Source organism: Triturus cristatus, chromosome 2_1 (assembly GCF_964204655.1).
Source record: "Triturus cristatus chromosome 2_1, aTriCri1.1, whole genome shotgun sequence".
Lineage (NCBI taxonomy): Eukaryota > Metazoa > Chordata > Amphibia > Caudata > Salamandridae > Triturus > Triturus cristatus.
Window position 1 is genome coordinate 182,799,412 of NC_140581.1, and position 20,132 is coordinate 182,819,543.

General features: G+C 43.4%; 1 protein-coding gene across 1 annotated transcript in view; it reads right to left on the reverse strand.

The window, feature by feature from the left end:
* The window catches only part of ZBTB7C (zinc finger and BTB domain containing 7C), a 672,139-nt gene that overhangs the window by 509,545 nt on the left and 142,462 nt on the right, over positions 1–20,132 (reverse strand). The gene's annotated exons all lie outside the window — the stretch shown is intronic.

The following is a 20,132-nucleotide window of genomic DNA, read 5'->3' on the forward strand; positions in this document are numbered from 1 at the left end:
CCTAATTGCTTCTAGGTGGGCAGCATTCTGGCCTCACTAAGGAGAAATACTGTTACTGCACATAGCGGTATCACCTGTGAGTAATGCACGTCACAAAGTGGAACATGTGGTTCCAAACAATCGTGCCGACTAGTAACATAGCATGCTTTCCCCCTTTACAGCTTGTTTTCCATAAGAAGTCTTAGGGGCCGATTCTGATGCGGTCGGAAACGGCTCCGGCCATCGGTCGGAGCCGTTCTGACCGCATCTGAGTCAGCTGTTCAGATTCCTTTCTTACTGACCCATGTTGATGGGGTCAGTCGGAATGGAATCCAAACTGGGTTTCAATATGGTTTGCGATGTGCTCAGAGAGCCCAGCTGCTATTAATAAGTCCTTCATCAATCCCTCGGGCAGCTCTTTCCGGCACAAGAAGGCTGTCGGAATCCTACTTACATTGGTGCCAGGCCTATGAATGGCGGCCTAGGGGGCACCTATGGTTGATGTTGATGCCTGCACCCGGTGGCAGGCACCTTGAGGTGCCTGCCACGGGGTGCAGGGATGAGCTGCACTTCTGCTCTTTGCAATGAGAGCATGCATTCCATTCGGAATGCATATTCCCATTGTAAAGTATAGGATTGCGACCAAACAGGGTTCAGTCGCATCCTACTTTCGGGGCTGGAACCAACGAAATGAGGTCGTTCGGTTCCAGTTCCCAACCGATGTCGGACAGACTCCGGTCCATCCGACATCGGAATCGGCCCCTATGTGGAATTTCTCTGTAGCTAAACTACCGAGTCTTTGCAAAATCTGCACCAACTCAGAATTGTGCCCAATTTCCTATTTAGCATGAAAATCAGAATGAGGCTTTCTATTCCAATGCATTTTTCGGATTCTTTTCAAAAGTACTGTGTTATTTTCAACCCATTAAAAAGAGAAGGGAAGGTGGCAACTTTATGGAATGCCCTTTCCTTCCCCAAGACGGGATTGGAGTATCTTGTTTTCAAGAACGATATAAAGAGAAGGGGACCGGTTCCTGAAGACATGGATGAGCAAGTAAAGTAATACAGTTGTAGTACTCTTTTACATACCCTTAGACTCCTTTTTGTATTGGTTGTACAACATCTAAAACAAAAATTGAATGGGAATACTGGTGAATTAATCATATACACTTAGTGCAACTAGAAAAGACTATGCCTTCTTTACACTTTTGCTTATAGGGAGCTGTAGGAGTATGGAAAGGAGTGAGTAAAGGAGTATTCCTATAGCATTTCTTCCTGTACTCATAAATGCTTTTGTGAATCTACACCAAATCTTTCTCAAAATCAGACTTAGCACCTTATAGTCTATATCTCTATGTCTCTCTGCCAGTAGCATATCAAGGGTACCATGTACCCTAATGTATGCAAGGAGAATGGACCCCTCTGTAATAATAAAAGACAGCCATAATTCTGGTGTAATGGTCCTCTCACACACTGAGGTTCATGCCATTGCACCTTCAGAACTGATAGCTCATCCATGTTCTCCGCTTCCAGCACCAACAATACAATTGTCCCTCAATACTGCGTCTATGATAGTAGGGTCTAACGATATTTCGGGGTCGATATTCAGAATCTACAGTAGCATTGGGGAGATGCTCTCAGCCAGTTTCAAATAACTATTTTTTTTAGTGAGTGAAACTCCCTTCATTGCTGAATAGTTTGGGAGATCATTAAAAGAGACTTTCTAAAGTAGGCATCTGAGCCACCTCCTCTTGGGCAATGTACAGACCCTGCATCATGCTTGGGATAATCCTATTTTTTAAAGGTATTCCCTAGTCTAGGCACACAGCAGACTTGTGTGATTTATGTTTAATTGATATGTACACTTGTACTCGCATGTTTAAACTGCCTGCCCAAGACAGGAGTACTATCTGTAATGTTTCTTTCTACGGTTTACATCCTCAGATTGCTGGCTTTCTCAGATAACCTACAACTGTGCATGAAACAATTATCTTGACGTCCTTCCACTTGATTCCTCTCATTTCTTTCTTTGGAGTGACCCTCCTCTTACCCTCCATCCTCTGCATGGTTTCTATTTCTGAGTGTAGCCTCCTCTCGGTCTCATGCCTGTCTGCCTTAATCCGTTTTATTGTAATTCTGCAATTGACTGATACCTCATTTCATACATCACAAACTCTCCTCTTTGAAACCCTATCCCTGCAACCTAGCACTGTATAATCTCTGGCAGCCAATCTATCTCGCCAACCATTCACCTGAAACCACCTAAAACCCACTAATGATTGCACCTAACTCGTGTTAATATAATCTATCATAAAGTAGCTGGAGTAAATGGATGTCATTATCTGAGCACACATTACAAATAAAAATCATTAACAATAACCACTGGAATAAACACTAGCCTTGGGTTCCGCAGAAGTGTGCTACTCAACGTACAGTGCTTCAAGCCTTGCATGGGGTAGTAAGCGCTCTATAAATGCAATTACAATTTGTGGAATGGCGAACAGGATCGCATGGCGCATATTACGCAGGGAGGTGCCGACTGAGGGGCTTATTTCCAGCCCAGTTTGCTGCCGGAAAGTCACTTTTAATGACGTTCTGGTGGCACACTGGGCTTACACATTTCTATGGAGCCACGTAACGCCACCATGCGTGGCTTTTTATGGCCTTGTAGATATAGTGTGAGGCAACGCAGTGCAAGTCGCTGTGTTGCCTCACACTGCTTTGGCGAGGCGTGCCCTGAGCGTTATGGTGGGTGTTCCCACGTAACATCCAAGGCATTTGACACAGTGCCAGATTTACAACATGCTGTAGACCTGGGAATGCGTCAAAGGCCTACACCTCCCCAGGGATGGTGTAAGGGTTTTTTTGTGAGGGAAGGGAAGGTGCAAGGGTGCCTGTGTGGGCGCATGGCAGCCGTTTGTGCACCAGAACTGGGGATAAGGACAGGAAAGTGCCGTATCTCAGAGGTACGCCGCATTCCTGCCCTTTTCTTTAGACGCAGGGCGGCGCAGCAGGAAGGCTTGCAGCACTGCCCTACGCCAAAATATAGCAAATGAGGCCTTGATTGTGGAAACTGCTCAGGTGGTATCTGCTCTTGTCAAATGTCTGAAGAGAAGTGCAGGTTATATCTGCATAGAACCTGCCTGGCCACACAATAATGCCACAGTGTGCCGACACAGAGGGGGACACACTTTCAAAACAAACAGGCATGGCACATTTGAACTTGGCTGTTCTGCCTTTCATCCTAAGCAATATATATGAAAAGAAATGTATTTACGAAGCAGCTGTGTTTAATCCACTTTAAATGTTGAAAGCCCCCCCTGCCAAACCCATTAGCAGACCAGTGCTATGATCCTGGGAGTGCATGTCAAGTGAAGCAGGGGCTCACAGGCATGGCACAAGGTACACAAACACAGCAGAAGAAAAACAAACAAGCACAGCCTTAATCCAATTAAGGAAGGCCGCTGTTATAGTATTGAAAGAAAACATCACAGGAAATTGCGTATCCTTGAGCTTGTCTTGTTTGATGTGCCCGGGCAGACTGAAAAATACACATCCGAGAATAATGGCCAACTATGGATTGATGATTCCTGTTGTACAGATCGATACCAACAAATGAAATTTATCAGATAAATACTTATTGCGGAAAGTTTTCAAAAAGTTATTGGGAGGGAGCCAATTGTTTTTCTCTGGATAATAATTATTTTATTGCTTTAAACTTTTTCTAGAAACATATTTCGGAAAGACAGTCCAGAAGTTAAAGGTACATATCAGAAGCTTTACTTGGTATGTTTAAACAGGAACCTGATCTCTCTATATTGCACCATTAAATGTGCTAACCGTTTCACTTCTTGATTACTGTCTGAGTGCAAGTTTATACGTACCACAGGGTCTTGGGGATATTCAGGCCCGTAGGTGGAACATCCTCGATGTTGTGGTTTTTGCCGCCTGTCAGTTCCTGAGGCTCTAGAATTGAAGAAACTTCTGTTTATGTGTTTTCTGCTGTTTCCATCCTGCTTCTTCCTTACTGCATGGGTTTTCTGCCAATTCCTCATTGGTGCGAGAGTTCCTCAAAGCTCTATCTGTTATGTTATGCTATGCTATGCTTTGTCGAATTGTACAGCGCACTAATGACCCGAGGGGGCATCCAGGCGCTTGGGCAAGTGTGTAGGTGTGTCGTCCCCAAGGTGGTTATATGAAGAGTCAGGTCTTCAGCTTCATGCAGAACTCAGTAAATGAGGAGGAGGCTCTGATGTGTTGACGGAGACCGTTTCTTGCGATGTAGGAGAGTAAGCGACCTCCTATTTTGCTTTTGCGCATGTGGGGCGTGTCTGCGAGATAGAGTGAGGTAGAGCACAGGTGTGTGGTGGGTTGGTGAAAGTGTATGCAGCGATTCAGATATTCTGGTCTTATGTTGTGTAGGGTAGAGCTTTGTATGTGTTTGTGAGAAGTTTGAATTGGTGGCGCTTGTGAATGGTAGGTAGGGAATCTTCCAGAAGGTGCGGTGTGATGTGGGTGCAGCATGGAATGTTGAGTATGTGTCTTGTGGCGGTGTCCTGGATGGTCTGGAGTCTGTGTAGAAGTTGTTTTTAGATTCAGGCATAGAGACTGTTCCTGCAGTGATTGCGTGACAGTCCATCTGGTGTTTTTAGGCAACCACTTGCAGATCTTTCACAAAATGTATTGGATGTGAAAGCAGGAGGTGCACACTGAGTTGACTTAAGCTGTCATGTTGAGCTTGTCATCTAGGAGAATCCCTAAATTCTCGCATGGTCTGTGGCTGTGGGTGTTGGTCCTAGTTCTGACAGTCATCAGATGGAGTCCCATGGGGAGGTCTTGTTGCCGAAGACCTGTACTTCCGTCTTGTCGGAGTTGAGCTTTAGGCAGTTGGTTCTTATCCAGTCTGCTACCATGTCATGCAGTTAGTGAAGTTGGTTCTGGTGGTGGTGGCCTTGTCTGTCAGGGAGAGGATGAGTTGGGTGTCATCAGCATAGGAGATGATGGTGATGTCTTGTGATTGGATAATGTTTGGCTGGACAGGGGAGCAGGTAGATGGGTCGGAGGTTGCTCAGTTGATTCGGGTCAGCTGTGGGCTTTTTGAGGAGGACATTGATTTCTGCAAGTTTCCATTCATCAGGGAAAGTGGCAGACATGATGGGGGTGTTGATGATGTGGATCAGGGTGGTGCTGATTTGTGATGCTCCCAGGTTGTAGATGTGGTGGGGCCTGGGTCCATTGGGGCCCCTGAGTGGATGGTCCGAATATGTCATTTCTGGTGAAGGTTTTCCATTTGGGCAGGTGGCCATCTTGGTTGGTGGTGGGTAGGTTAGCAATGAGTTCTCTGGGGTTTGGTTGGTGTGTGAAATTGCTGTAGATAGCTTCTTTAGAGTTTGGTTAGTTATTTAACTTGCCCATCACACACATTACATAAACCCAGAAGCAACCGTTTATTGTCTTATAATCCCCTTTCCTCACTGTGCCACCCAATACTCTGATAACCCATTCTCCAAAGACCCTGTGACCGAATCAGTTCCTGCTAATGCTCTGCTCCTGCGCCCATTTAACTTTCCAATTTTTTCCCTCTTATCTCTATGAGAAGTGTTATTCTTTACAACCTTTTTTCGGAGAGAGGATCTATTACCTTTGGCTACAATTGACAGTTATTCAATGCCAAGATACCCCATGGAGTGAGAATATGCTTTACAAATACATGCATTATTATTTGATTTTAAGAAATGCTTTTGTACAAATCCCATTTATAACTTTAAAAGCAGGTAGTAGTGACTCAGTTATAAAATATAGCATACATGGGTTTTGTGTTAGGACTTGGAGGAAAAGCACTTTTTTCATATAGTTTTACCAATATTTTTCATTGCATCTGCTGCCATATTCTGACTATGGGCATTCAGAGACTATAAACACTTCTCAAACCCCAAAACATGGTAGATACTTGGGTAATTAATTCAAACTTGTCTATTTGACTTTATAGTAAGGCCTTGGCATAGTGGCACAGATATGGGACCTGCGGCATAAAAATCCAATGTTACATGTGAGCTGCGGTGTGGACTTATACCACACATGAGCAGCTCTAGAAACATTGAATCAGGACTATCCCAGCAACCCTGAATGTCTGCAATCCAAGTTACAGCAAGCACATCTCAAGGATTTTTGCTGTCTCCTAGCGCTGGTGCACAGTGTGCCGCCTAGCGTCATTTCCCGCATAAAAAAAATCTTCTGAGGCATTTTCCTCTTTCTATGTGTGATGTTGAATGCATCACACTTAGAAAGAGCTAGTAATGAATAGAAATAAAGATATTTCTCCTTGGTATGCCTTAATTAGGGAATGCCTATCGCTTTGATGCATTTACAGGTTTAGTAGCTGTACTAAATCTGGGAATTTTCCAAAATTCATTGGCGAATGCATGTGAATGCACATGCTCTACCCAAAGAATGCCTCCCAGAACCAGTGTAACACAATGCAGGACAAGGGTCTGTGCTGCATTACTTTTTCTCTACAACGACACACAAGGCAGTGGAATTCTCCCCTTTTTGTGGCTTCGTAAATACCAGTTAAGGACATGCTTACTTTGCGATGACTTGCGTCAGGCAAAGAAATTGCAAATCATTAGTACATTTGGGCGTTGCAGCTTACAGGGTCTTTTAGTATGATGGGTTAAATGAGACATGTCAAGCATGGAACTGAGGTGTCGCTGCAATAAGGACTAAGAAGTGGTAGCTTGCTGCACTGGTTAAGCTGACTTTCAATTTAAGACAAGATCTGCTAATAAGTGTAAAATCCATACTGCTCGGCCATCGTTTGGGATAATTCTAGGAAATGCAGCTTTGTAGTAATATGTTATTAATTGAAAATCAGGTACAATTGCCATATCTATAGACATTCTATTTTTGAAGTTAAAAAATTGTTTAGGATCTTTAATGTTTTAAACCATTTTAAATATTATTTGCATTATATTTGTTTCTTGATTGTAGCCCTAAGGAAACTCTTCATAAGAACGAAATGCATGTGGGGCTACAAACAATTTGGGTGGAATGAATAAAGGACAATAATAACTTATATTTATGTGCATTGGTTATGAAAGTATTTACTATTTTCTGAACCTAATCAATATGTTTGGATAGTGTGCTGAGCATAATTTGATATTATAAAGTCCATTTCCCTGTCTGCCTGGTGATTTCCATACCATACAAATTACTTCTACAGGCCAACGGCAGTTCTGTAGCATCCCCATCCACACCCAACGAAAGAGCTCTCTGGTCTCCTCCCTCAGGGTGGCTGTGGAGGGGACATCTGTCACTCCCTATATGCCTGCTGATCTTATGTGATGTCACTCTCTACAGGCCTGCTGATCTTATGTGATGTCATTCTCTACAGGCCTGCTGATCTTAAGTGATGTCACTCTCTACAGGCCTGCTGATCTTATGTGATGTCACTGTCTACAGGCCTGCTGATCTTATGTGATGTCATTCTCTACAGGCCTGCTGATCTTAAGTGATGTCACTCTCTACAGGCCTGCTGATCTTATGTGATGTCATTCTCTACAGGCCTGCTGATCTTAAGTGATGTCACTCTCTTATGTGATTCATCATTGTCTTTGCTGCTCCCACCACCTTTGGACAAAAAAATTGCTCTACTTGATGAGGGCCATAATTGCTCTCCTGGTGCACCGTAATACAAAACTGGAATTTGCCACTTGTTTTGTGAGGGGAACAGAATGTATGGGGACAGCGGAAATGGAGGGCAGAAACTACAATCAGCAGGGATAAGCTACTGACTTGAGTCTCTGTCGCAACTGCAAGTACAGAATGTTGGGGCATATTATCAAGCACCGCGTTAAAATTATCGCCGCTTTAGCGGCAGAAAACTGCAGCTAAAGCTGCGATAATGGGCTTGATAATATGCCGCAGAGAATTCCAATAGAAGCCCATGTTGACACCAGAACATGGGCTTCTATGGGAATTCTAAAGGGCATATTCTCAAGCCCATTATCGCAGCTTTAGCTGTAGTTTTCTGCCGCTAAAGCGGCAATAATTTTAACGCCGTTTCTTGATAATATGCCCCCACTTAAGTTAGACAGCTGTGTATTACCAAAAGGGCTGCATTTTGATTTGCATCTTGCCGGTCAATATCCACTCATGAGACTCATACCAAGCACCGGACACAAGCTTCATTACAGTAACAAGCTAAGCACATGCCTTATTCTGAAACGTATTACCTGTGAAGATCACAGGTACAATAAAGTCCTCAAATGATCACCTAGCTCACAGAATGTGCCTGTACTGAAACCATGCCACTAGAGAAGACATATTTAGAGCCCTTCAGTTACCCATATAGAAGGCTTAAAATGTTCATGAAAATATTTTTACCTCTGGTATTCCAAGCACCTGAAATAAACACAATCTGTAAACATTATTTTTTATTTGTTTGTGTTAGATATTTAAATTGTTCAGGGTCTGATATTTGGGTAGTCTTAACGGTGTCACTGTGTATTAAAAGAGCAGCAGCATTATTATATCAAATGGACAATATTATTTATTTTAAAATATGTTTTAAATAATTAAGTAGAGAAACATTTTTATTACATTAGTATATTTGTTAAATGTGTTTGGCCTTTTCCTTGCATTTAACTCACAATAAAAAGAAATTCTGAAGCCAGTGAACATTCAAGCAAGGAGATGAAACTACTAACAAGAGAAAGTGGGAAAAAGTAAAGAGAAAGAATGAATTGTCTGAACGGCAACTCCTGTGGTGGAGCTTCACGTAATGGAACTCAATTCTGTTACTTTTAGATATGGTAACTGTCTGTAAATAGCCCCCTGCCCCACTTAAAATGTACTCACATAGACTCAAATGTAAAATTAAACAAAATCTTCAATGACTACCAAAATATTACTATTTTAAAATAAGATGAGCATTAACTGACTGGGAAGATGGGTAGCCAGAGTAAACAAATGTGGAAAGGGAGTGCTGGGCGTTAGTAGGAATTTCTCACTTTAACTATTTTTTATCTGATGACTCAAATAAATAAAAACCCATACCTCCCCTCACATATTCAACCAAATGGGTTTATATCTGCATTAACACCTCAATGATCATTTCCTTCCGTTTGTGCCACAGGAAAGGAGTTTAATGCAAAAGCTCACATTTCAACAATATGATGTTTTAAGACTTCTTCACTTTTGCCTTGAATACAGAATGTCAGCACTATACTTGTTCATTTAAACTCTGCCACTCAGGAGTGAACTGACAAATTGCTACGGGTGTGGAATGTACATGTTTCACTCAGCCTGCCAGACCTTTGTTCTGACTTAGATGAGAAAGATATTTAGGAATTTAAAGAGCATCTGTCCTTAATTTATCTTTCTAGAGCACTAAATTCACTTTGTCTGTTTACTGCAGTTTCCTCTGTAAGAATTGCTTTCACTTCTACAGCTCTAATTCCATCAAGATGGCATTAAGGTGTGCCACACTATTGTCATGAATACAGAATGTTAGTGCTCTAGTTGTTCATTAGCACTCTGTGCTGACACTGCAGTAGAACACTGGGAAATCAACTAAAAGAGTGCTACCGCTGTCAGAAATACATTTTACTCAACAAGTCAGATTTATTTTCACATTGCTGAGGAAGTTATTTGTGAATTTATAGAAAATGTGCTGTCATTTTAGCTTCTGGAGGTTATCCCATAACGTCTCTGAGGAATTCATGTGCGAAACTTTTCACGTGGTGAAAATCACCTTAGAACTCACGGTTCCTAAAATTAATATATCTCCAACAAATTATGTATTTTGTGATAAACATTTGTTTGCATCCTGTATTTGTGTTCCATTTTGGGACCCTCAAAACCAGGCATTCACAGAAATATATTTGAATGGGTCAAAAATGGCTAAGACATCTCCAAAAATAAATGCAACAGCTTTGCTTCTCGTAATCTCATGAACAACACACCATCTAACAAGCAGTTTTGTAAATGTTATTCCAAATTTTACTATTATCAAACCGAAGGGAACTCCAGGCAGCTATTGACTGGTGTCGAGTACAGGCGCGCAACACCCATTGGACTCAAAGGGCTTCAGCCCCCCCCCCCCGTCGTGTGTGGCAGCCCGGGATGAGACAGCTTCCCGGGCAAAAAAGCAGCCGCACCCGAGCACTTCGTGGTCTTTAAAAGACCATTTTCATGTTAATGAGGCCTCGCTGTTGTTTCACCCCTTCTAAGAGCCCCTGCAGCTCCACTCTGCCTATTGCTTAAAGTTCAGCCCTCCCCCCCCGAAATTTTTGCTCAGCCACCCCCCCGAAATTTGGCTCTAGTTGCGCCTCTGGTCGAGTAGGTCCCTCAACTTCTACTCAGGACCCTCTGATGCTACCTCAGGGAAAAACTACCTGGGGTTGCCCTCCACCTTGGGTAATATTACTCAAATGCTTGTTTCATATGCCGAACATTAGGCACACCTCACACAGTTTGCTATGGACATGTCCTGTGTCCGAAATTGCCCACTAGTAGTTTATAACCACATTTCTATTGTACGCTGAAATCTGCTTTGCTGCAAATTGGGACCTTTCACAACTGTTCTGCTTTTGTGCAATGTATGTGCACAAGTCAAAGGATCACTCATCTCTGTTGTATTTAGAAATGCCAAAGCCACAATCAGGGCTATAGGAACAGCTTAAATACCTGTCTGCTTGCAGCTATATTTGTAAACATTCATACTAATTAGAGCTTGAATGAATAGAATATTTCTAAGAACAACACCATTGATGTGGGCTGTATGCAGCCAGCAATTTTTATCATGGACTAATCCAGAAAAAGTAAACTATCGTCTCACAAAGGGGCATATTATCAAGGAGGGCGTTAAAATTATCGCCGGTTTAGCGGCAGAAAACTGCCGCTCAAGCAGTGATAATGGGCTTGATAATATGCCCGGGAGAATTCCAATAGAAGCCCATGTTCTGGTGTGAACATGAACAACTCAAGACCTGGCTTTTCGACCAGTAGCGGCAGCACCCCCTCCCCCCCAGCGCCTTGAAACCCTTACGGGTAAGTAGCGCGCTTTACAAATTAATTGATTGATTGATTGATTGATTGATAATATGCCCCACAGTTAGTTATAATTGGACATAATTTAAAAGGTTCAGAACCTCTATGTCATAAATTCCAACACATTAGACAGAACACTCCCCATATGTTAAACACAGCACAGATTCACCATAGGGGCTATCACCATGCTCACTCTACCAATGTAACCCTGCCACGCTGTAACTAGCACCCATCAGAATACATTACACAGAGCTACTACCCCCACCTCAACCCCCAGGTAATGGGATTGTCTACCGACATAGAGAGTACATTACAAACTGGCAAAGTCCCATGGCCTGAACCCTGAAACATCAATCACACACGCTGAGCTGCATGAATGAGAACCCAGACTCCCAACCAAGAAAATCTGTTCTTTGTACTTCTAGGCAGTCAAGCCTCATCAAGGACAATGACCGGCTGATGAATGCCATAACCATAGGCTGATGAGCAATGAATATTAAGAATACTTCAGCTTCAATGAGTGGCCTTCTGCTGTGTGCCACAATGACTGAGTCCACAACCTTCTCAAATAGCTTGCTAGCCCCGCTGGCTTCAACAAAACGTCTGTGCTGCCTGGTGAGAGCATCAAGGAAAAGAGAATCATGTTAACTGCATGTTGTACTGCTGAGGCATTTGTAGCTTATCTAAAAGGGTTCACCATCCTATAACTGCGCTGCTCTCCGAATGTACGACGAGGAAAAAAGCCATTAAGTAACACCTTGTTTTTCCTCAAAACTTTAGAGTAAAGAACAAAAGACTGCAGCCCTGGATATGACTCTGCTGCGGGTGGTGGTGGTGGTGGGTACTTACAAGTTTAGTGCAAATTGCACTCAATGCTTGTATTTGCCTTCCAAATGATTGCACCTCCATCCGATGAAAACATGCAATTTGCACACAACTCCCCATTCTGAGGTCTGCAACTCAAAATCAGATGCACATTGTGCAACTTGCATGTACCCCATTTAAATTGCTAACAAATAGGTGTGTAATTTGTACCCTATTTGTAATCAACAACTAGATTGGGTTGTGGTGGAATTCCCTCTATCATAATCAGGGAGAATAAGGCCAACTCCTAAGCATGTTAAGCACTGAGCAGTCATTTCTTTCAGGTGAGTGCAATTAATATGGCCCAGATGCATTCTGGTCTTAGAAGTTTCAATATTTTTGCACATCACTTTTCTGTAGACAAACAGAATTTAATCTAACTACTTTATGTCCACTTTCAAGCAGTATACTTATATCCCCTTTCAAGAACTTCCATTTTTTTTAAACCTGGTAATGTGTTGTTTGTTGGAAGAAGCAGAACCACGGAAGGTTCTAAATACCTTTGCTGAGTTATGTAACGCAGTATCATGTATGCTAACTATAAAGAAGCCACATAAGGATACACCTGTTTATAAATGGTTTAACCCCGCCTGTACTGCTGCCCTTAAAAAATTTAAAACGGGTTACCAAAACGTCACTACTCAACATTGAAGCCTTCATAATAGCCAGACATAAATATAAAACGCCATTAGAAAAAAGATGGGAAGAAATACGGAGGGCTTGCGAAGACCTGGAGGTGGGCTCCCAACTTAGGGAACAATAGAGCTTTTTGGGAAATTGTTAACTATCCCTTTTTCCCTGAGCAAAACCACTCTAGGTTAGTATGCCATTTTCCAGCTAAAGAGTGGGTATACCACTTCTCAAAGATCTTTGATCCAACTCTATGTCCTTAGTGGGGCGACACCTTCACTGCCCAGGGGTTTCACTATCACGGAAGTGAAGGATGAGTTTAAATACCTGGGGATCTGGGTATCCAAGGACCCGGCCACGCTTTGACGAACATAATTTCCAGCCCCCACTACGGCGTTTAAAGAGAGATGTCCTCCAATGGGGATAGCTCCCTTTGTCCCTCTTAGGGCATGCGGCCGTATTTAAAATGATGTCCCTCCCGTGGTTCGGGAGGGACCACAAAACACGCCTCACCCAGTGGGATCTGCATATTTTAGAGACATTGATAGTATCATTAGGGAACTTTTGTGGGACGGTATACCGCCGAGAATCGCCACTCAGAAGCTAACACTGGGGTGGTACGATGGGGGAATTGCCATCCCAGACGTCAAGAAATATTATTGGGCAACACGTTTGGCAGCGATAAATCACTACACATATCAACCACCGGAAGACCCAGGTTTCCAGATGGACAGGTGGCACCTGCCTGGGGGTAGCTTCGCAGGCGCATTGAATTCGAACCCAGCAAAATGGAACTTGACTGGGCCCACTGGACATGTGATCCAAGTCTGGAAGGCTGCTACGAAGAGCTTGTGATGGGAGGGCAAGATCACGCAGGCCACACCACTCTGGCATACAGACCAGTTAGGCAAGTTGGGACGCACCCAGGGATTTGATTGTTGGGACTTGATTGGTGTCTCAATGGTGGGCGACCTATGGAAGGGGGGTGGGGTAATCCCCTTTGGCCAGCTGCAGACGGAGTATGAATTGGCTGACACTGAATATTATAGATACCTGCAAATCCGCCATGCCTTACAGGCGGTGTTAAAAAAAGGAGAAACACCGCCAGAATGCTCCCCGCTTGAAGACAGGGTCCTAGATGGGAACCTCCCGGAAAAAGCCATATCGCCAATATATACAAAACTGATCAACAACACGATGGACCCCCTACTCCGGCTTCGGACAAAATGGGACTGTGATGTGACGGGGCTGGATGATGAGGAGTGGCTTGAAGCACTGGCCTCTCCCAGAGAGGTGGCTATTTCCTCGAGGCTTTGGCTAGTACAATTGAAGATACTTCACAGAATATACCTCACTGGCCCGACATTGGTAAGAATGGGATATGTTACTGAGGCAGGGTGTGTTCGACAATGTGGTCAAGAGGGTACTTTTATACATACCCTATGGGAGTGTATGACTATCCAAAGGTAATGGTCTGCGGTCACGGGGTGCATGGAGAGAGTAATGGGACAAATTATAGACTGTAACATCAAATTAGGTCTCCTGAATATCAGGGGCCTGACAGATTTGACCTCTAAAGCGCAAATATGGGTGACTCTAGGGCTGATGATTGCCAGAAGGAATATAGCTAGGAAATGGAAGGTGCCAGACCCACCTACTATAGATGAGTGGCGGAAAGATATGGACTGGTGTATGGTGATAGAGAAGACTATATATCTATATATCTAGAGGTTGCCCCGCAAAGTGGACACAGATCTGAGAAGCATGGAATGAATACAGGGGCAGAATATGTGATCCTCCGCCAGCTGGTAGAAGTGATGATTTGGTAGAACTGCCATTGCTTCATTAAAATTGTAATGCAATGCTTGACTATTGATATCCGGGTTTGTTGCCTTTAAAGTATGATTCGAGCACTGCGTTTGCTCAGGAATTTACGCTGTTTTGGTTGTCCGATCATGTTCTTAATAAAAAAGATATATACAAAAAAAATAAAAAAGATCTTTGACCCAGTTAATAAGTCATCTGACCAGCAAGTCCCTTCTACCCCCCAAAATCTTACTGGGAATAGTGCTACCCTTGGGGTCCCAATTGATGTTTTCAAGCAAAATTCTGTTTTGGGCTCCATTATTAACAAATATATTGCTGCTATAAGGGGTGGCCCAATACATTCTTGGAGGGGGGCAACTATAGTTCCAATTTTTAACAAAGGGGACAGGAACCACCCAGCCTGCTCACCCTATCTCTCTCCTGGATTCAACAGTCAACATATTAGGGAGGGCAACTCTTCAAAATTTCGAAGACTGGACCGAAGCAAATAATTTTTGCTTTTATGTGCCATACGGCTTCAGCTCAGGTTTGGGCATGGTTGAACAATCCCCAAATTTATTTTTGCAAATGGGAAATATGCCAAAGCCAGAAGAAGTGCCTTATACATGGCATTTATGAACCTCTCCAGTGCTTTTAACTTGGTGGACAGGGGAAAGCTCTAGTACTTGATGGAGTCGGTGGGAATCAAAACCTCACTTATCGACCTCCTTAAATGCCTGCATTGGGGTACAGCCACCCAAGTATGGTACGGTCAAAATGGAGAATGCACCTGGTCTATCAGGTCAAATCGTCACACTAAGCAGGGATGCATTTCAGCCCCCTTTTTATTCCTATTTGATATCAATGCCCTTGATGCAGAGCTATTGAAAAAAGGGAAGGACTAACCTAAGGTCGGGAGTCGCCCAGTTCCTGTCCTCCTCTATGCTGATGATGCGGTTTTAATTGCACGAACCGTAAACGGCCTTCAGATTTTACTTGATTCTTTTAATGGTTTTAAGGGCAACCTGAATCTAAAGGTGAACCACCAGAAATCTTCTGGCACTAAAACACATGTACGCGAAAGTATTTAATTGGGGGATCCCCATAAACAAGCTTCCAAATTTTAACTACCTAGGTATTACTTTTGATGCTAACTTAAAATTGGAAAAGCTACTTATTCAAAGAGCACAAAAATTCACTAGGGCGTGTGAGGCAATTTTCAGATTTGCAAAGAAATTAGGTTATAAGCCAATGAAAGAAATGATTACACTCTATAAAAGTAAATGCCTCTTTGTTGGTACGTATGGGGCAGGACTTTGGGGCTATGCTAACCGGGGATACCTGCAATTGTTAGAAAATACATTTCTACGCAGATTATTAGCAATCCATAAGTGCACTGCAAGTTACAGTACTCACTCACAGTTAGGCCTTCTCTACCTGGAAGACACAGTGAGTCTTCCCCTGTACTCCTTTTGCCGGAAAGTATGGCGCTCTCCAAAGTTAACATTTTCTCATCTGGTGTGGATTCCAGGGCTAGCTTATGTTAAGCAAGTTTGTCTTAGATCTTGGCAATCCAAACCTCTTTTACTCACCCAATCATACAGATATTAACTCAAACGAGGAGGTGAAGGTTCTATTTGAGAGGGTTCAAAATGATGCTGGAGTTGCAAGTGAGTTAATGATGGAACACTGTTCTCCGGTTTGCTGTGATTTCGACCGTGAAACCATACCTTACGTGGGTAGAAAATTCTGAATATAGATTCTTTCTTTCTCATTTCAGATTAAGCACAGTACACTTCTTAGTTACTTATCCACAAAGGTACACCTGGTTCCCCTCATTGCCCTGTTGCTCCTGTGATTACATTTCACGACAATTTACTGCTCATTTTATGCTTTTCTGTAAGTTGTATAACTTCTGAGGATTTTTGCATTGGTTAAGGAGTGTCTGGGAGTCATCCCCACCCACTGTGAATCCTACAAAAGTGGCACATCACCCACAGCTCATCAGAACAATTTCTGGAACTGTGGAAGAAGAGAAGAGGATTGGATATTTTGTCTGTGACCATAAGTAGAGAGTGGCTGGATTTGCTCCAATTTATACCCAGAACTCAGATGTGGACACCATGGGGCAGTTGCCTGACCTCCTGTGTGGCCAAATGGCCACAACAAGCTGCCCTTTTTTTGAAGTGACCAGCTGGCCAGTAGCAACTGAACTTTGACTGGACCCTGCTAGTGGCCTATGGAGTGAGTCCTGGCACTAAGTGCTGTCCTTGAGGGAGCCTTGGAAGAGACCAAGAGAAAGCCTTCAAAAGGTATGATTTTTTTTTTAAAAGGCCTCGGATGGGACCTTGCAGCAAAAGTGCCTGATTTAGAGAGAACTTTGTTGGATATGGATTTCAGGCTTGCCCTTCTTTAACAAAATGTTCTGAAAAGGGGAGGGGGCATGACCCCTCTCCCCAAGACTTTTAAAGATTCATACCCTATGGCCGCTATTTACATTGATAGAGAGGGGGCCCGGGACTCCTCTCTGTGAGCCATTAATGGCCCCGGGGACCCCATCCTCTGGGGCTGGCTCACTTGCTGTGTCTCAGGGAGCCCAACTCCAGGACACAGATGTTTGCCTGACTGCACCAGCGCATTTTCATAACTGCCAAACGGGATAAACACAAAGACTTGTGATCTGTTTTCCAAAATGCATCAAGATATTGATTCCACCCTTTGAGAGCAGCATAAATAGCTGCTCCCTGCAGGCGGGGGCGATAATAGCTCCCACAGCATGAGGGTAGCCGACTAGGGCTGCGGGGGCCCTGGGACTCCCTCGTGGGCTCTGACACTGTATGGTGGGTGCCCTCGGGGGGCATCAGGACACCCACCCATTGCGATTCTTTTCCTCTACTGGTCTGAGAGTGGAGTCCACAGTTCTACATTTTAATTGCTGCTGAGTATGCAAAGGGGTCAAATCACCTACAAGCTCCGCCTGTTTGGCCTTGCCCCTTCCACGTTAGTAGTATGCAATGGTGTTCCCGCCACTTTTCAGGCTGATGGACAGTATGTTTTCTATCTGAAATCCTTCTTGGATGTGAATGTAACATTGATTTATTGGAGAGCAATCTCTTCTGTAGTGATAGTCCGAGATGAGTGGTTTCTTTCTTGTCGTCTCCTGGTCTGAGGGCTGAGTTTGCAAAGGTTCCAAATCAACTACATGCTCCACCCATTTGGCCCGCAGTATTTCTTAACTAGTTTGCACACTGAAGGTTTTGGGGTGATCCTTCATGTGGAGGCTAAGAGAAAGGGAGCGTCCCAAAACTTATTTTCCCCGTTCATTTTAGAATAGGAACTTTAGACACAGTTACAGCCCAAACCGAACTGAAGAGATTTACACCAAATTTGGCAAAAAGCTAGATGTTGGTCCAGAAAGAGGGCTTTTTGTATTTTGAAGTAATCCGTTCAGTAGTTTTGGTGAAACTAAGGTTGAAGAAAAGTGTACATATCACACCACTGAGGATCCTCGGAGTTGACAGATCTCAAACTGAGATATGATTGCCTTCCACCACCTCAACTAGGAAGTGATGGCAGTCATCACAGGACTCAGGACTCAGTCCAGAGTCCTAACAAAAACATAAAAAAGACATAATGGGGGCATGGTAGGGATACCCTGACCCCCTACACCTGGTGGTGGGGTCCCAGAGGACCTCCCTGGGGCCAAACACATTTTTAAAATAAATGTTGCAGCAAATATGCAAAGGATGCTGCGTTTTTATTTTTAAAATCCGCGGGGTGGTCCAGGGCCTGGGGGGACGATGCCTGTTTCTTGGTTTTTGGCGGGAGAATGTCGCATGGCCCCAACCCCTTGCTGTCTTCGGCCCTGTGCACTCCATCCCCTAGGCGGATGTGGGTCCCAGGAACATAATTAGGCTGAGGGAGGGGGCCACACGCACCCCTTCCTTTATTAATTACTCCGTCCTGGTGGGTTGGACAGCGCCCACCCCTTTAAAATAAGGTATGGCCCCGAGGGATGGGGTCCCTCGGGCCTGCTAAGGCTCTGGGGGGGGCTTTACACCCCTCCCCTTTTCTATTATATTTGGTCCCAGAGATCGGGTCCGCTGGGACAAAAAGGCTCGGGGAGGGGGGCATCATGCTCCCTTCACCTGTTCAATTGCATTTGGCCCCGGAGAATGGGGTTCCAGGGGCCCAAAGGACAATCCTACACCATGTGCAAAGGCACAACCCCACACCATGATGGTCTAAGGCCGTGTGTGGCGTGGGGTGGCGGACGTCTAGGCCTGTGGCGAACTCCCCACCATGCACAACTTAAGGACCTGTGCAGCTTGGAGTTGGATGACTTTGGAGCGGAGTTGGCTACAGAGCCTGGCCACGGGCCAGGCTTTGTGGCTTTGGCTATGCACAGCATGGCTGCATGAGGGAGGTTGGCTGCATACAGGGGTTGAATATACATATGGTGATAAAATGTTATTTTACGTTCAAATAAAACCTAGAAATTCACTGAAAGAAACAAAAGTTCAAGTAAGGTTATAGTCAGGTGAAATGTTCAGTAACAATGTGACGTTTCAAACTCTAAAAAACATAGAAATTCACCAGTAAGAGTGATAGTTATTTCAAGTAACTACAACTCGTGCCCTAAGGCAACTATGACTCGCACCCTCCCCATGCACTGCTAATAACCCGACTTATTACATTCTTCCTGACATCTTCTATGAGATTATTGATAATATCACTGTAACATTTGCAATTAACTAATTGATGGCGGGGGTGCGAGATATAGTTACCTAAGGGCACGAGTTATAAGTGCTTGAGATAACTATAACTAGTGAATTTCTGTGTGGTTTTTAGAGTTTAAAATGTAATGTTGTTACTGAACAATTTACCTAACTCTGACGTTACTTTAGCTTTCGTTTTTTCAGTGGAAAAATATATATATATATATATATAAAAACAAAGTTTAACGTGATTTTATAGTAAGGTGAAAATATCAGTGCCAGCTGAATGTTTTGAAATAAAAAACAAAACATAGAAATTCACAAGTTATAGTTAGCAGAGCTAACTATGACTTGCGACCCCACCATGCACTGTTTATGAACTCACATACTATATTACTGATAACATATTCTATCACATCATTTATGACATCATTGATGGCACCTCAAATGACATCATTGATGACATCATGATGGCATCACTGATAACATCATCCAATTAGTGTGTTAGTTTGTTGTAAAGTTTACATAGTGGTTGCTAACTTCCATATTACTTCTCCACCTCATTTAATACAGCCTGTGTCCAGCTAATGGGAGTAAGTGTTTACAAAAGACATGTGTCCCTAATGCATTATGGCTGTGTAGAGGTATTGAACATGTAATACATCTTTGTATTTAGGAGTAACTTTGTGTGCAGGTGACAGTTGACAACTTGTGTCCAGTATGTATTACACAGGTATTTTGGTTCTGGAGAAAACGTTTCCAACAGTTGCAAAGATTCTAATTGTAGTAGAAACTAACTATTGTAAGCCACCTTGAGTATTTTGACAGAATCGTCTCAGCGTGACAATTTATATATACGATAGAAGATTGTGTGCACCAGGTATTAACCTATATCCATGTGCTTGATTAGCTTCAGAAGATAAGATATCTGTAAAGTTTTCACTGCAGTACGAAGCTTGCAGGTAGTATGAACTTTAGCACTTTTTTTTAATGCTTAGTGTCTCTTTGGACAAGTTTTGGATAGAGTGAACACTGTTCTAGGAAGATACTTAGCAACACTCTGTGGTATATTTCTCATGAGAG